The sequence below is a fragment of the Lissotriton helveticus genome, chromosome 7 (genome assembly GCF_964261635.1).
Source record: "Lissotriton helveticus chromosome 7, aLisHel1.1, whole genome shotgun sequence".
Taxonomy (NCBI): Eukaryota; Metazoa; Chordata; class Amphibia; order Caudata; family Salamandridae; genus Lissotriton; species Lissotriton helveticus.
In genome coordinates, this window is record NC_136068.1 from 1832276749 (window position 1) to 1832294913 (window position 18165).

General features: G+C 44.4%; 1 long non-coding RNA gene across 1 annotated transcript in view; it reads right to left on the minus strand.

Annotated features, from left to right (window-relative positions):
* Nucleotides 1-17741, minus strand: part of LOC144767746 (uncharacterized) — a 40412-nt gene extending 22671 nt beyond the window's left edge. The window contains exons 1-2 of the long non-coding RNA XR_013598331.1: nt 17532-17741; nt 4502-4605 (exon numbers count right to left, since the gene is read on the minus strand). This is a non-coding gene — a long non-coding RNA (uncharacterized LOC144767746). The remainder of the gene's footprint in view (nt 1-4501; nt 4606-17531) is intronic.
* Nucleotides 17742-18165: the final 424 nt, after the last annotated feature.

Here is an 18165-nt window from a genome sequence, read left to right on the forward strand (position 1 = left end):
GTGCTACGCGCCAAAAAAGCGATTTGACGCCTCGTCAGGGGTAGTAAGTGCTATATAAATGCAATTACAATACTATGAACTCCCTTGCGTAAGGTTTTGGGAGACAGTGCACCCTGGCAACCCATTAAGGGGAACACTATGTAACTTTTTCTGTAGGATAGAGCAGTTTTTTTGCCGCTCTGACACAAAAACTGACCATTGTGCTCCGGGTGTGGGTAGAAAGCCATTGTCTGCATTCCTAAATGTATGGCGGGAGCAGAGGGGTGCCATTAATGAGCTGAAGTGGATCCAGAGCGCAGGGAGTCTGCATTCCCCCAAGCCCCATAGGTCATCAAACCATTCCTAATTAGCCCCATCACCTTATGGAAAGTGTCATTTCTGTCTGGGTGGTGTTGCATCTGGGGGATTGGCAAGGGATTTAAAAACCTATGCTGTCTCCCAGGTAATCCTCTTTTGTCCTCTTCAACTCTGGATCAGAAAAAAAACAAAAGGTAGAGGACATGCCGTTCTCCACTTATGACTCTACTTGATGTTATCAAGTGAATTGTCTATGTTCTGTGTGCACAAGGGTGACTCTCCTTATAACCGGAGGCAGGGCACTTTCTTTTTCCATCAGACACTGACTTTTATAGCTGCCTAGGTAGAATTCTTAAGTGTTGGGTACAATTCCCTGAATTACAGGTTCAATTAGTAGACCGTTTGGCTGGAGTGTGTTGTGTGTGGGGGGAGGGGGGGAGGAGTTGCCCGTGACCTACACACCCTGCGGCAGTAATTGTGTAAAAAGAGATCATTTTTATGCCATAAAACCCCTTCATTTGAAATTTCATTACAGTATCCATGAAGGTTTGAACTAGGCACAGGGACTGGTTGTAGAGTGAGGTGGGTGGTGAATTGCATTTCAGCTCTACCCTGGGGATGCCCACAGCATGACCTCGTGCAGGGACGATTCCGGAAGCTGTTTCCTGGTTACTGGTTCTGTAACTATACAAACTCGGCATTCAACTGCAGGTTTATGTGCTTTTCTGAGTATATATTATGGAAATGTTTCCTGGTGGTGGGAATCTAACTCGTGGGGGAGGAGGGGTGTAAATATTGTACATTGGTGAAACGCTGTCATCATTATGTGCATCGTCACAATATGTAACGTGTTTTTCAGTGTACGCATTTGCATACAATCTGCACCATTCATAAACCTGCGACTTTATAAATTTGGAAGTCAATCTGAGCTACGGTCTACTGTTGAATACGGCAAACTTGTCAAGTGTACTTCTTTCTTAATTGGTAGTGTGAAGGTTGGAGCACATATGTGCACACTGAAGACTGTAATGGTTTTACGTGGTTTGAATTATAGTGTGTTTGCACATGTGCCTGTCCTGCATCTGAATGTTTTCGTGTGTGTGCATAAATGAGGTTTGGTGGTCCTACGTGTGTACCTTTGTGTGTTTGTCTTTCTGTATTTGATTGTTTTGTGCATTTGCATTTCTTTACATGCGTGACTGCATTTGCGTTTGTTAAGTAACTGTTTTTTAAATATACAACGCCTCGATGTGGCTGAAGACGAGGCGGTCGGGGGGAGAAGCAGTAGTGAAACCTAAAGACAAACAAACCAAGCAATCTCACCCTTGGTTTAAAAATATCTTTCTATCTCTTTACGAGTAATTCCCCTGCGTCAGACACTCTGCCTTTCTTTGAGGCCCCGCCTGTCACGTCTGAAATATTTTCTCCAGGCTATGAATTTCTTACCTTGTTCATAGCGAAAAGGTCGGAAGATATTTATTTCGTAGGATGGGAAACACAAAAACTCTTCATTTGACACGTCTCCCTCCCTCACAGCGTGTGAAGAGACAATAGAGTCTCTTATTACCGTTCCTGTGCTGGTGCCTCGAGAGCACAGATAAATGAAACTCGGCTGGTTGTGTGGCTATTACGGCTGTACGCGCTCATGTGGTGACGTAGGTACGGTCAGCCAATAAGATGTCACCATCTTTTTTGCTGCCTGCCGAAGGCCTTTTTCACGGCCATAAAGGTCAATTTCGCGGTCATCGCGCCCTTCAGCTGATTTCGCGATTATTTTGCAAATCGCGAAATCGTGAAAAGCTGGAGGGTCTGCTTAGATACCATTGCTGCAGTCCGGCTGGTAGATAAGAGAGTCGCTATTCCTCTTCACAAATCACGTTGGTCCTCAATCTGGCGTAATTCTAAGATTAAACTTGTCATTGATCACAAGTTGGTGTCTTATTGGGCTGCTAAAGGGATTTCGCTTGTGAGACATCTTTATGACCCAAATAATGATCCGTTACCCTTCTCCTCCTTAGCTCAACAATTTTCTCTCACTAACTTAGACTTTTACACATTTCTAAAAATTAAAGTTGCTCTTGTTAAATTACGATTGGTTCCCAATTCTTATACTGTTACCCTATTTCACTTTTGGCTTAGAACTGGTCATGAAGCTTCTAAAATTTATAAATTTCTCTCGTCCGACACTTCTGTCCAGCATACTGTTACCCAACAAAAATAGTTGCGTCATTTTGCTTATGATCTTACACAACATATTTCGCCAGACTCCTGGCAGTTAATTGGGAAGTTATCCCTGCGTAATAAAATTGCCCCTTCTTTAATTCAGTCTAAGTTCTTTTCTATCAATCTCCTTCATTGGACTCCAGTTCGCTTGCATTCCCCGTCTCTGAAGGAGAATGACCTCTGGTGGAGTTGTGGTTTAACAGCTGGTCATTTTCCACATATGTTTTTTGAATGTTCTCTTCTACAATCCTTTTGGGATATGGTGCATAAACATCTTATGTTAATGTTTGATGTTCAATTCCAGCTCTCCTTTCCTATGATTATGCTGGGTCCTTTGGCCTCTCCAATCCCGTTGCCTCTAGATTCCTTAGATTTACAATTACTAGATCTTCTATTAACTGTTGCTGTCAAAGTGATTCTTATGGAATGGAAGTCTTTTTCCTCGGTCTCATACCTGGTGGGCGTGGGTTTCTTTTTTGAGAAGTGCACACACCTCGGTTGATGAGGCCCATCTCTCTCCTTCGATTTCTAGTGGTGTTTGGAGAGCTTTGGATGCATATATGGACTTAGCCTCGAAAGGTTTGGTTGCTCAATATCCCTTTGTGTCACCTGATTAAGTGTGTCTTGTGTGTCTGTTTGTAGAGCCCCACAGGAGGAGTTCGTTTCTCTATCTTCTCTTCCCTCTCTCTTCCGTCCCCGCTTTCTTCCTCTTTTCCTTTATCTTTTCTTTCTCTTTTTTCTCCTTTCTCTTGCTATTTCTCCTTTTTTCTTTTCTATTGCATAGTGATACTGTTGATGCTTTTTATTATCCAGATCACTATTTCTTTGTTTTTTACAATAATTATATGCAACTTCTCTGATGAATTTTCTGTAACCTGGTCCCCATTGTTATATTACTCTTTTATCGATACTCATCACCTGTATCACTTTTTATCACTTTTTATTATGTTTTACTATTTATTTACTGCCTTAAAATCTAATAAAACGTTTTGAACTAAAAAAAAAAAAAAAAATCGCAAGAACAGCCTGGGGGGTGCCTGGTGCCAGGAAGTACTTCAGATGCTGCTTTCTGGTGCTGAGCATCGTAAACGCCTTTGAAAACGGATTTTCATTCTGACCCACTGAAGAGTAATCCAGATGTGAGGGTGGCACAAACTATACCACAAGGGCTCAATTCAGTGAGACACCACCCATTGATGAGGCATGGCTCCAGCCAATCTGCAGTGAAAAAAAAGATGGGAAATGCAGAGTGAGAGACACACACACTCAATGTATCCCAAGGTGGAACCACATGCCACCTGGAGAGCTATTGTTAAATGTTTGGATGGAGCATTGTGCCTAGAGAATATTTAAACAAGGAGGAATCTGCAGAAACACTACTTAGAGCCACACAAATTGTAGTGTGAGCACTAACAGATCTGGTGGTAATGAGGCAACTGAGAGTAAATTAAGGGGAAGTAACGTAAATTCTGATATACATGTATTAGATTTCCATCCTATTAGGAAACACTGAACACCACCATGAGTGAAATGCACATACGAGGAAGTAATCAAAAATTTGTAAAACCCAAAAATCTGTTTTAAGAATACGGTCACATGTCAACAAGGGGGTGGGGGGGGGATGTGCCATAGAGCATGTGGAAGAAAGAGATGGTGACCTAACTACAAGGTAACAAGCGATTCTTTGGATTTGCTCATGCAACCAGACCCCGGCTCTGGAACCTTCAAAGGTGTGAATGGGGAACTACAATAGGAAAAACACTGTGCACATCTGACACACATGGCACATACAAGAAAAACAGGATATCTGATCAACCCCACAGGTTTGTATGTACACAGTGCCACACCATGCTGTGAGGCTTCAAAACAAATACTTACACTGTATCAAATTGTACAACTTAAAAGGGATTTGAAGTTCTACCTTCCTAAAAGGGTTTTACCTTTACTTGGTCATTTTTGAGCTCACAAATGAAAAACCTACCCATTGTCCAATGTACTGCCATCAGACCAGGTCCATGTCCAGTTTGGTCCTTTCCGCAGACCGACCCAGCGATCATTCTCCCCTTTCTTAGAGAGGGCAAAACCCTAAAAAAAAAAAGAAAAATTAAACATGTGAATAGTTGTTGAGACTAACATTTTATAGATCACATTTTGCCTGTGCACATTTATTTATTTCATTCATTCATCTTTGGTTCTTTATATACCACGTCAAGACCCTGGATGCCCGAGTGCCTTACAAATAGCGCAGTAGGGTACAACAACGGACAGTGGAAAGACCAATTGTAAAACACGAATGAGGTCCAGGGGACAGTAACAAGTCCATCGTCAATGTTCTGGCAGATAATTGTACAGTATCTACCCAAACCCTGACAAGTGGCGTGTACCGATTAAGTAAGTTCTTTTAGAAGAGTCATCAGGAGATCCATTTGACATTTAATGACAGACACTGGGGCTACTTTTCAGATAATTACAGGAGAAGCATACCACATCTTTGCTACAGTGCAAGAGCTCCATTGTTTGAGAGAGGAGGAGGTTCTGAACCTTGGGGTGTCCAACTTGAGCACACACAAAAACCATTGGTGAAAGAGTACGAGCGACTCCACACGAAAGGTGTCAAATTCTGAACTGTTCACAGAAATTGGCTGGAAATGTAAATTGCCTGATTGTAAAAGTATCTGTGGCCACCACTTGACATGAATATGCGGTCACACTTTTAACCAGACATCAAGGAGGATCCCAGAAACGTTTAAAAATGTAAATTGCCCTAATTCCTAAGACGTGGAAGGTTTCAGCCATCAAGGCGTCCCTAGATACCTTCTAATAGGCACAAGCAAATGAGGACTTTGGTTATAAAACTCAAAATGACAGACGTGAATATGATTCTACTGAATAAAACGATCCTGCAGACACATCTCCCTAAGCAAGGAAACTTTTTCTCACGGATAGATACCTAATTGGACATTGCTTTCTGTAGCAAAGCCGTCTACACAAGTGGCCCTCCTTTGGATGCCACAACTAAACTAATTAAGATGGTTGATGTTCCAGATCAGGAGTGTCTGAGCCTTCACAGACTTAACTGAATGCTGATAAACAAACTTAAGCACAAGAAGAGACCAGGTTAAAAGCTCATGGGTTATTAAAAAATATGATCATTAAAAAAGCAGAAAAATAGACAATAGAAAGTCAGAATTTGATTTATTTTACCATGCAAATTCCAGTGGCGGTTCCACCACATGGGCGTTGGGGCGTTGCCTCACTACTTTCTCGCAGTGCGAGAAGCAGAAACGTAAAATTGCATAAATACCATTTTACGTTTCTGCTTCTCGCACTGCGAGAAAGCAGAAGTGTATGCCTGATTGCCGGGTTATGGGCGGTTCAGGGAGGAGTTGCTAGCCCAATGTTATTGGCGCTGACTCTTTGGCCGGCCCCAGGGCCGGCCAAACCAGTCATAGCACTCTCCACTTTCTTCATGTAGGCTGCAGCCAAGTCTGCATGAAAAAAACGGCCTTCTCTATGACGCCTGTAAGGACGGCGGCCTATCCAATCACAACGCTGCCATTGCAGCATTGTGATTGGCTTAGGGGAAGGAGGGAGGCTGCCTGTTACTGCTTCGTGTTTTCAGAGAGCAGGAGGCGTAACACAGGAGTCCGGCCCGGAGGCAAGGTCAGTTTTTTTTATTTTTTAAATTTAAATTAAATTAATCCCCACCCACCCCCTCCCTGCACGACCCCTTCCCGTCATGCTGGCCGTGACAGTCCCGGGCCCATGCTAGTCCCCGCTCGGGTCAGTGCAGTGCTAATTTCTGATAATGGGAGCCGGCCATGGGGTCAGGGCCCGATGGAGGGGGCATGAGTAACTGCTTCAGATAATCCATAGTTTCCTAATCAGAGCAGAACAATCTCTGGAACATGTGAATGGTTCTGCTCTGATTAGGAAACTATGGATTAACTGAAGCAGTTACTCATGCCCCCTCTGTCGGGCCCTGGTGCACGCACGAGTGTTGTGGTGAATTCCCTTCCCTCAGCTGTGTAACTAAATTCCCCCACTACTTTAAAATTTCACTAGCCGCCACTAGCAAATTCATAATCAGCAAGAGAACTAACATAACGCCTGCCTCTTATGAGAGCTCAAGAAAGAACGAATACAAATCACTAAACAGACGGTCAGGGGGGCGTGGCTTGGCGCCCGAGGGTGATGGCGGCGTCCGAGTGAAGCTCCGCTGTGGCTCCAGGAGACTCTTGCTCCAAGACGCTCTTTTCCTGTTCTGAGGCGATGTTCTGATATCGGAGCGCTTCCGTATGACTCTGAGTCTTGGAGATTTTCCCCGCACCTGAAGGACGAGGCATTTTGCTGTGGAGTGTTCTGGCGGCCCCGCTGTCAGTGCAGCCGCCATTTTAAGCTGATTGCAAGCCGGCGCACTTCATATCCCTCACTTTCGCACGGAGTCATATGTGGGATGTAACAACGGCGGATTACTCAAAGTCACTCGGAAACCTCCTGTGAGTCCTACAAATGAAGCATCCTGTTGCAGTAAGTTTTTGACGGGTTCGCTATCCTCGCAGCCGCCATTTTCTACTCGTTGCGCACTTCTTTCTTTTTTTTTTTCCCCTGTCACCGGCGCACGAAGTCTCCATGACGCTGCAGTTTGCCTTCTTCATGGCTTTTCTACCGTTGCACAGGAGCTTCCTCACTAGTACCCCACAGTTTCAAGCTTTTCTCTTCAGCCAGGTGATTGCAACAGAATACTTGTTGCCTTGTTGTTATTGTTGTTACCGCCCGAGGCACCTCTAGTGTTTCCTCATCGTTTTTCTCCTTTCCATGGCATTTGCAGTTTTTGGGTGATGGCGACTGGTCTCTTCAATATTTATCACTGGCTGGATGGACTCCGCCTTATTTTAGACTATGCCAAAGGTGAACACCTCAGCTTGATGGATGTCCTGTTGGTAGCGCACTCTTGGCGCTTTCTCTAATCCATATGTTCTCAATGTGCTACATTTGACTTCGTTTCCATTTACAATACTCTCCTTGTTACTGCTGGATTTACTTTGTGACACCATCTACTCCTCCACACATCTTGTGAATACTGTGTGATTGCCACGTTGCAGCCTGTGCTTTATGGGCAGGCTTAAATCAAAGTCACACCTGCCCCATACAATAAAGACAAAGACTGCTTTTGTTAAGAACTCTAGAGTCTTCTCTGCTCTTTCTTAATTAGAGGATTCCCTCACTTTGTCTGGTTCGGATACCGCAATGGAGTCTTCCCAACCTGCACCGGGGAAAACCAATCCTAAGAGACTGAAAAAAGATCCCCCTTCGCCACTCAAACAGTCTACGCCTGTTTCTTTGGAGTTATTACTGGAAGAAATTAGGTCCCTCCGTCCTTTTATGGAGGAAACTAACGTCAAACTTCAGGCTCTCACGGACCACTGGTCACAAATGGGAACTAGGGTGTCTTCTGTCGAACATTCAATCACGTCTCTTCAGGAAACTTGCTCCACAGTATCCCATCTGAACTCTCAAGTATCTACTCTTCAGCGGCAGGTGGAGGAATTGGAAAACCGAAACAGGCGGAACAATCTCTGCATTTATGGTCTGGCAGAGGGACTTGAGGGCTCAGATTCACTTACCTTTTTCAAATCGTTCCTTCCCAATTTGCTTCGCCTGCCAGAGGGCACAACTCTCAATATTCAACGCGCTCACAGATTGGGTCGTCCATCTACTTCTGTCTCCCCCATGCAGAGACCTAGAGATGTCATTCTTTATTTTTTGGAGTACACTGATCTTCTGATGGTCTCGACAGCTGCTAAATCCTCTCCTACGCTGACATGGTCTGGCTCCTCTTTGTTCTTTGCCCAGGACTACGCAAAAGCTACTGACAATCGCCGCAAGGCATTCCTGGGCATGAGAGATGCCCTTCGTTCAATGGGAGCAAGATACGGTCTCTATCATCCTTGTCTGTTTAAAGTCACCTACAATAACAAGACAACCACCTTTGAAGACCCAGTCCGCCTGCAGAGCTTTATCAACGCGCACATGACATCTACTATGGACTCCTCTGGACCTTCATCTTCTGTCCCTGGCTGAGCTGTAGTTTTATCAATGTTATTATGATGTTGCATTTTGCATCTTTTACTCTTGATGGAGTCTTAATATTTTGCCTCTTACCTTCTTAAATTGTATTGCCGTTTATTGTTATCTCTGTTTAAGATTCACTTTTGTTTGTATCCTAACCCCGTGCTCTTTTTCTTCATCTCCACAGGAACTCCTTCCAGCTTGATGATGTCTCACTGGTTCCCCGCCTAGTTGACCTTGGATGTGTTGCCTTACCCGTGTGGTCCCATCCCCCCTCAGTTCCTTCTCCTTCTCTCCTCCTGTAGGTATGTTTTTCTCCTGTCTCTTCCCCTGTTTCCCTTCTTGTTTAGCGTCCTCCCCTTTGTGTTGTTTCTTCTTCCTCATTTTAGCATGGTTGATACCTTTTTTTTTTCTCAGGATTTGTTCATTTCTTTATCTTTGCTTCTTATATTCCAATGCGCTTTTTTCTCTTCTCTGTTCCTATCTTACTTCTTCTACCCTATCTTCATCATATACTTGTTGTCCTCTTTTCTCTCTCCCTATTTCTCACTTCTGCTGGGCATTCCTTTCCTTCTTTTATTTCCGTATTCTATCATGGGCTTTTTCTATGATTTGGCTGCTATGTTTTTCTACAAATTATTTCGTATGATATGTCATTGAATATAGTTTTGTGGAATGTTAAGGGTATCAACTCACCGATCAAACATCAACGCATTCTGTCCCACGTAGCTAAGTTAAATGTTGATGTAGCTTTCTTGCAGGAAACTCACCTGTCTGACACTGAATCTGCAAAACTCAAGAGAGGATGGGTGGGTGAGGTTTTTTACTCGCATGGTGATGGTAATCGTAATGGTGTTGCAATCTTATGTCGCAAATCTCTTCCCCTTTCCCCTATTTCTCAAGAATCGGATGCCAACGGTAGATGGACATATGTCAAGCTATCTCTTAGAGGTGTTCCAATCTCTTTCCTCAATGTCTATGTTCCCACTGTGGGTGAGCCTCTCTTTTGGGCTGAATTTTCTCAACACATTACCCGTTTCTTGGATGATAACTTCATCCTGGCTGGTGATTGCAACCATCCCTTGGATCCTTTTGTTGACAGGAACTCAATCACGGATTGACTACATTTTTGCTTCTCAAAGTCTTGCTCAAACCCTCTCTACCGCTGACATTGGTCCGATCTTACTCTCGTACCATGCCCCTGTTTTGGTCAGCATTGATGTTCTCCCTAAATCTATCGGACCTAGGAGATGGCGTTTCAACAATGCTCTTCTCTTGGATCCCAAGTTCACCACCTCCTTCACCACTTTTTTTGACGAATTTTTCTTGCTTAATGATACTCCCTATATCCCGGCACACACTATTTGGGATGCTTTTAAGGCTGCAGCATGAGACTTTATTGTTAGTTTTGTGGTAAGGAAGCGTAAAGTCGCTCGTAAACTCACTGCGGACCTTCTATGTGACATTAAGAGATTGGAACACGCCCACTTTACCTCGCACTCGCAGGACAGTTTGACTGCTCTTGTGGCTGCTAAAATGCAGTTTAACAAGAAATCCACAGAGGATGCCTCGCTATATTTGCAAAAGTCTAGTGCTAAGTTTTATGGTGGAAGAAACAAAGCTGGGAAAATTCTCGCCAATTATCTCAAGGTCAAGCACAATAAGTTGAATATTGAGTCTATTTACGATACTAACTCTGATCTCAAACACAGGGATGTTGATATTCTCAATGAGTTTTCCCTTTTCTACAAGACCTTATACTCCTCTGAAACTGAGCCCTCTCCTCACTCTCTCACACGTTTCTTCTCCACCATCCAGAAACCTTAACACTTTCCTATAGACCTTTCCCATCTAGAATCTGATATCTCTCAGAGAGAACTACTTACTGCACTTCAACATCTCAAATTGAAAAAAGCTCCGGGGCCGGACGGGTTTACTGTTGAATTTTACCTTTACTTCTCCAAGTTGCTCATCCCAAAACTCCATTCTCTTCTCGGTGTGTTCGCTGCCCTAGGAAGCTCTTCTGGGTCCTTCTCCGAAGCTCATATTTGTTTGATCCCTAAAGAAGGGAAGGATGCCAAGTATTGCAAGAATTACAGACCCATCTCCCTAGTAAATATTGATTAAAAAATATTCGCTAAATCCCTTGCGGCACGGCTGGACCTTCTACTTCCCGAACTCTTAGGTGAGGAACAATCTGGTTCCGTGAAGGGCCGGTTTATCACTGACAATACCAGATTATTGTTTAATATCCTATCAAAATCCCCTCGCTTACAGCATCCTCTAGCTGCGATTGCTCTAGATGCCGAAAAGGCTTTTGACAGGGTTGAATGGTCTTACCAATTCCACCCCCTAGATTGGTTTGGCTTTGGTCCGAAATTTATTTCCCTGATCTCCCTATTGTACTCCCACCCGCGTGCATCAGTATGTGCAAATGGTCATGTTTCCTCCTTCTTTGATTTAGGTAGGGGTGTACGCCAAGGATGTCCCCTTTCCCCTTTTCTTTTCAACTTGGCTCTGGAACCCTTTTTGTCCAAACTCCGCCAAAATCCCAATAGTCATGGTTTTCAGACTGCGAATTCCCACATTAAGCTTGCTGCTTACACAGACGATATCTTGCTCTTCCTCTCCAATCCCACAGACTCCATTCCAGCTTTCCTGGAGGAGGTACGGAGCTACTCTCGGATTTCTGGCTATAAACTCAACAACGATAAATGCGAGATTTTGCCCCTGACGAAGTACACGTTTAAGCCTGATTTCAGTGCTTCCAACTTCACTTGGAGCCCGTCGCATATTAAGTACTTAGGCCTGCACATCACCCCTTCTATTTCCGACACTGTCTACCTATGCCTCAACAAATGTATTAAAATAATATCGGATCTAGCGACCAGGTGGCACCCCCTTTACTTGTCTTGGTGGGGTTGCCTCGACACCATTAAGATGATGTGTAATGTATAATTCTTTACACAATTTCCAACATCCCTGTGCCCATTCCCTCCAAATTCTTTAAGAAAATTTTTTCGGTCTTGTCTTCCTTTTTATGGAATACCAAAAAACCCAGGATGTCCCTTGCTAGACTGATCCGTCCTACATTAGAAGGTGGAGTCAACTTCCCAGACTTTCCAGCCTATCAAAAAGCCTTCCTGCTGAAGTAAGCTTCCTTTTGGTTGCAGGACCCCTTTTCTCCATGTACTCTATGGGCTAAGGTTGAGCGCCTTTTCCTCTCCCACTTCTCTTTTGCTGAATACATCTCTTTTTCCCGTAAACCTTCTTCGATTCCCACTCCTATTCACAAATACACCACCAAGCTATTCCTCTCCTCGAACCCTCCTCCTCTCGCCACTATTGCTGACTTTCTCTCTTCCACCATTTGGCATAACGCACATCTCCTAATTCACAATAAGCCTTTCTATTGGAACTCCTGGAGGCATAAGGTATTAATTTGGGTTTCACAATTCTTCTCACATTCTACTATTCTACCCTACTCACCTCTTCGATCTTCCTTTGATTTACCTGCATCCTCTGCTCCCAAATATCTTCTACTCAAAACAGCGGTAATGGCTACATATACCCAGCTTTTGCAAGCACAACCACCTTCTTCTTCTCCCACCCCGTTGCAGGACTCCACTCTCTCCTTCGTACTAATCCCAAAGCTTCTACTCTCTACAAATACCTCCATGCTCATAATTCTGTCCGACCCAAGTCCAAAGTGGAGGAGCAGTGGGAGCGGGACCTTGTCACAACTTGGTCAACGTCTCTTTGGGACAAGATTTGGACTAACATTCGTAAATCGTCTAGAGCGGCGACCCTCATGCAAACTCTGTTTTTCATTTACAACAGGCTGCTCCCTACACCTTATACCCTTAATAAGCACTTTCCTACCACTCCGGATGAGTGTTGGTCTTGTTCTTCCCCGCAAGCAACCTTATTCCATATGCTGTTTCTTTGCAAATCTGTACATGACTTCTGGATACAGGTGTGGGCTCAAATCAATGTAATCTTTCGTACTTGCATTCCCTTCTCTAATGCTCATATCTTCCTGGGAAGCCTCTCGCCCTGTTTGGAAAATGCTGAAATTGATGTTCGTATTGTTGACCTGTTGTTGGCTGTTGCTTTCCAGCAGATTACTGTTAATTGGAAGGCTTCATCTAATATCTCCTTCAAAGCATGGTGGTACAATGTTTGTCACAACCACAGGCTGGACACTACTTTTGTCTTCCCTATCCAAATGGCTGCGAAACGTACAGGATTATGGCTTCCTATTACAGTTTATCTAGATAATTGTGCTAGGCGTTCCTTCCGTCCACAGCCTGCCCAACAGGAAGTTCCTAACCCACCTTAATTACCCTTTGCATTTCCTCTTTCTTCATTATTATTTATTTGTTTTATTACTATTCTTACCCGAATGTGCATATCGCCATTGTACCACTTTTTGTTCACTATATTGCCCATGATGAGTTTATGTTATTGACTTTGCTGTACTATTTTCCCTGATTGCCCTTGTTTTATTTTTCCTCCTTTTGGTTACCCTTTAATTCTTCAATAATTGTATACTGATACCTTGCTCTATGACTAATAACATTCTTTTTCAACTTAAAACAGACGGTCAGAGTCTGCCTACAAGTAGGCTGTGAGAAGTTGGCCTGATATATGATGATCACTAGTTCTAGTGATCACCTTGTATCAGTCCAAACAACCCTTATGGTGATTGTTTGTAAGTCAACCTTATAGACCAGCTATCCTAATGGTGGCGTGGACAAAGCAGTCTTAGGCTAAACTCTTTTGGCATGTGAAGCCAGCTGTTTTACCACATATAACCCCTTGAATACCAGATGAAAGGACACCACACAGGTTGTTATCAAAATAAACAGTATATTTATTAATAACACAACACCTCTGAACTCTTTATGAGGTCAGAGAGCTAAGCACATGACAATCTCTTGGGAAAAATACGTTTAAGTTGCACGAATTACAATGGTGCCCGAGGGGCACGTCAAACCATATACTAAACAAGTGGTATAAGGAAATTGATAGAAAGAATGGAGCTGTCCAGAGGCTGTAGGATCGCTGGGACTACATTACCCTAACTTTAGGTAAGTAATAGGAGGCGATGGATCGCGTGTGCAGAGTGTGAACTCACACGCGAGATGCGTAACAACGTCTATGGACAGTACAGTTCAAGAAAAAGGTGAGTACGGACAATCCTGACTAGTTAGGACTAAAACGACTGTGAATCTGTCAAGCTACCCTTGAGCACCGAAATGCTCTTGTTACCTCACCCACGGGCTGCGGGTGCATAGGTGCGAAGTCGTGTCGGGTTTCTGCGTTGAAGTCTATGGAGCCTGGAAGAAAAGATGCTGCAGGCGACCAGGAGGAAGATGTCCGGTGCGATCCAAGGGTGGATCGAGGAAGAAGAGGACCTGAAAGCAGAGGGGGCAATGTTCAAAGTCACTAGCCAGTGACCGGAGTGGAACCAGGAAGGAACCAGTTGTCGTCGCGATCAGGTGAAGAGTGGACGCTTGTCTCTGCAGCCACGTGGACCAGGAGGTGTCTTCGATGACCAGGATGGAGGCACGAGCTGTCCCACACAGGCTCTCGCTGTCGGCGATGTTGGATCCGGACTTGGAGTCAACTGGCCTTGGCAAAGGCAACCCACGCGGTGAATGGAAAAGGCGTCTGGTGTGGACCAGGAGGGTCCGGAGTGCTCCTCTTTTGGAAGGGAGCTGGGGCCAGTCTGGAGCAACCAGACCAGCAGTGTAGTTTTTGTGGATCGTCGTCTAGGAGGCCACTAGCCATCCGGCAAGTGGACAGACACCGCGTCGAGCAGGATCCAAGCAAAAGGGCCCCACGCAGATCTCGTGGATGCTGGAGGGCTGGTCTTCGGTGCAAGAGCTGATCGGGGCTGGGGCTTCTCAGCCCCCATAGCACTTTGTCGAGGAGGCCTCTGAAGTCGTGCTGGAAGCAAAGTGCATTTTCTTCAAGATGGCCGGTCCCACGTGTCTCGTCGCACCCACGGATCTCAGCTGTGCTGCAGATGTAGGTAGAGGTCGGAGAGGTCTGGGAATCCGGTTCTCGTCGGGCTCTGAAGTCTGGATCCGGCAGGAAGGACGACAAAGTGAACCGCTAGGACACTTGATGGTGCCTGCAGTTGCAGGGTGGACACTCCTTGCCCACAAGGGAGATTTCTTCAGTCTTCTGTGTAGAAAGTCGAAGTCCAGAGTTTCTTCTTGTAGAGTTTCAGTTCAGGATTATCTAACTTGGAATGGGACCAGCTCCTACCTTTATCCGGCTAAAGGGGGCTGTACTACGACTAGGTCCCTCCTGTGGGTGGGACCAGGAAGGGGGGTGGTTACACCCCCTATCCTTTGTCCGGCTTTGCGCCAGAGCTGGGGCTGGAGTGCCCCAGCAACTGGTTTGAACAGGTGTATGCACCGGGCACCTTGTGTGCCCCAGGCATGTCTCATTCCTTTCAGGCCTGTCCTACCTAATACACAAAATCCTGTCTGGGGTGGTGCTAGCACCTCCCTTTGTCCAGGCCTCCCTTGCTGGAAGGTCAGACTTGTGTCTGTGGTGGCAGCATCCATTTTGTGATGCTGAGGCTCTGCTTAACTTTAACCGGGGTTCACAGTTACATACATGTCGTGTCCCTCTAAAAGGGTGGAATGCTACCCCCGTCGCCAGAACTGGCGAGGGGGTAGTATTCCAATTCGTATGACACCTCACTCGACATGTTTTGATAATGCTATACCAAAGTTAGCAATAACCGCGAGGATTATAATGCACTTAAGAGTATATGGTATAGCGTTATCCTGGAAACAGCCAAAGGACTTGGTTACAAAAGCTGCTGACAGGCTCAGCTCATGCTAGAGCACCGACTCACCTAATTCCAAGCACTCTGCCTCCAGGATTGATAAGGCCTGCCATAGGAGTGACTTATAGGAATATATGTGTCCAGTTTGGGGTTAGATATAGGTATACTATATCTACAGCAAAGGGTGATTACACCACCTTGCCCCAGCTGTCCTACCAGCAAGTTGTGTCTGTTTAGATGGCCAGCCAGGGTTGGCATAATACATGCTTCAGCCCCTGGTAGGCCTTGGGTTCACCTATGCCCTGGGTACCTAAGGTACACTGTACAGGGGCTGATAAGGTGTCCCAATACCAATTGGTAAATGCACCTAAAGTACATGGATGTCAATTTAGAAAGAGAACAGCTAGGCTGTGGGTCTGATTAGCAGGCCCACAGCCAGGGAAAGTCGTAAACCAGTGAAGCAAAAAGCAAACATCTGGGGTGACCATAGGATTGCAGACCCCACTCTCCTACATAGGCCACAAGAGTCCGAGTATAAATCAAATAGCCAAGATTATCACGGTCTGCTGAGTTAGAAGGTCAGGAAGGCTCTGGCTCATCTTTAAATGGACACGGCTATTATGTTTCAGGGTACAGAAGCTGCACTCATTTATGGTATAGGACATGACATAACAGGGTTGGACTAGCAATGTTACAAACTCATAAACCGTACAATTCTGGTACACAAGACACTTACAGCTTGTTCCCTGTACCCTACCAGTCTAAATATCACCCTTACGGCCACGTGACAGAAGCACGCCGCCGACCGCGTAAGAGAAGCAGGTTGAGACCAGTTTGTTAGTTTGAGTTTTTTCAGGACAGGAAAGAGTCCAAAAACGCCAAAGTGCTTACTCGGTCTACAGACACAGGTCGGTCTTCCAAGCAGGGAGACAACCAAGCCAAGGACCCGGTCCAGGACAGAGCCCTCTGAACCAACACCTAGGTTTACTAAAGTTGAGTTTGAGTCTTTGTGAGCATCCAACTGAAGATGGACCTTCAGACATAGGAGTGATTGTTCCAACCAGCCTACCACCCAAGGGTGCCATAATCCGGGAACGATGGACATATTAACAAAATGATACAACTAAAGAAGGAGAGGACAGTGGTCAAAGGATCAACGTGGAGGTTAGAAGGTGGTGAGTAAAGGGAGGAGTCCGAAGGAACACCACACTCAAGGTTACATATGGAGCACAGCTAAGGATCACTCAGAGCTCCTCTGAAAAATCCATATCTTTTACTTCAGTGCCTGGTCTTCAAGCCCATCCTTGCAGAGTCTGGACACCTTATTTGAGAGATAACTGTGATGCACGTTTAGGTTAAATTGTACTGAATGAAGACTGCAATGCAGCTAGGCAGCTAGTACACATAGTGCAGAGCTAAAAGTCAGAACATGATACAAGGATAAACTCCATACCGGGCTCTGTCAAAACCCGGCATGGGAAGTACAGATCTTCCAACTTATAAGTCTAGTTCACCACTTGAGGTGGTGAAAGAGGCACTCTATCCCAGACAAAGTGTCCACCTCCTCTTAAAGACAAAAATGGGTTGCTGAAGTGGTTGTCGATGTCCTTGGGTGTTTTCACATCCTTAATAGACATTGGCTGCTAACTGCCGGCGACGACAAGCTGGAAACCGCTCTGTGCGGTGGTTCCAGCTTGTCCACCGTCACCGTGTGATTTCAGCTCCTCATTGGGTGACCGTGTGAAGAGATTAAATAATGAGATACACAGTGGAACCGTGTGAGCGGGCAGGTCTGGTAGTATCCAGGCCATGAGAGTCGTCTAGGATCCGAAATGGCTGTAACTGAACTAGTTTTTCAACAATTATCACCCATCACAGGCAAAAGCAATAGTGGACGATAGCTAAGAGAAAAATGATGCCAGAAGTGTTTTTATATATTAAGATAACAGTACATATCAAACTCACCATTACAAAGACAAGTTGAGGATAAGCGTGCAAGACATCTGATAAATATAGAGATGGGGTCTGTACACAGTAATTGAGTGAGGGCAAGAGAACACTTATAGGTTATCCATAGACATAAGAATCACAGGAGACAAGACCAATACTGGACTGTCACACAACTTACCTTTTCTTCATTGCTTTTCACCACAGCCAGATAGGAAGAAAGTGAAGCACATGTATTACTGGCAAATGTCCAGTTTCCTTCATCTTCAGAGAAAAAGAAACACGTTCTCTTGTTCAGGAACCATCCATCTTCACACTGGCAGTGTTTAAGATTGTCCTGGTCTTCTGCTGTTCTGCTCTCATAATTTGTTGGAGCAGGTTCATGAGGCACTTGCTTTACAGCTATTGAGAAGTAAAGGGAGGTAGCAATTAACATACAAATACAGCTAATGTGATAGCATTCTTCCCTATACTTCACCAATCAGAGATCGCCAACTCAACCACAGAGTCTCCTTATAGTGAAGTAAAGGGAACATATAAATATAGAACTTGAAATCAAACAAAATATGAATGTATCTTCATTTAAGATGTTTTTAAATGTAGATAGAAGAAACCTCAATTAACTTAATTTTTAAATAAATCTTAAATTAATGGAAATAATTAACATTTTCTAAAGGTTGTTAAAAATTAAATTCCCAACTAAAGAATTTGTTTTTATTGTGAATCAATTATTAAAAGTGATGTCTACAATTACTTAAAATTAGTTGAAGTATATTTTAATAAAAAGTGTTCCATTAATAAATATGTTTTATCTA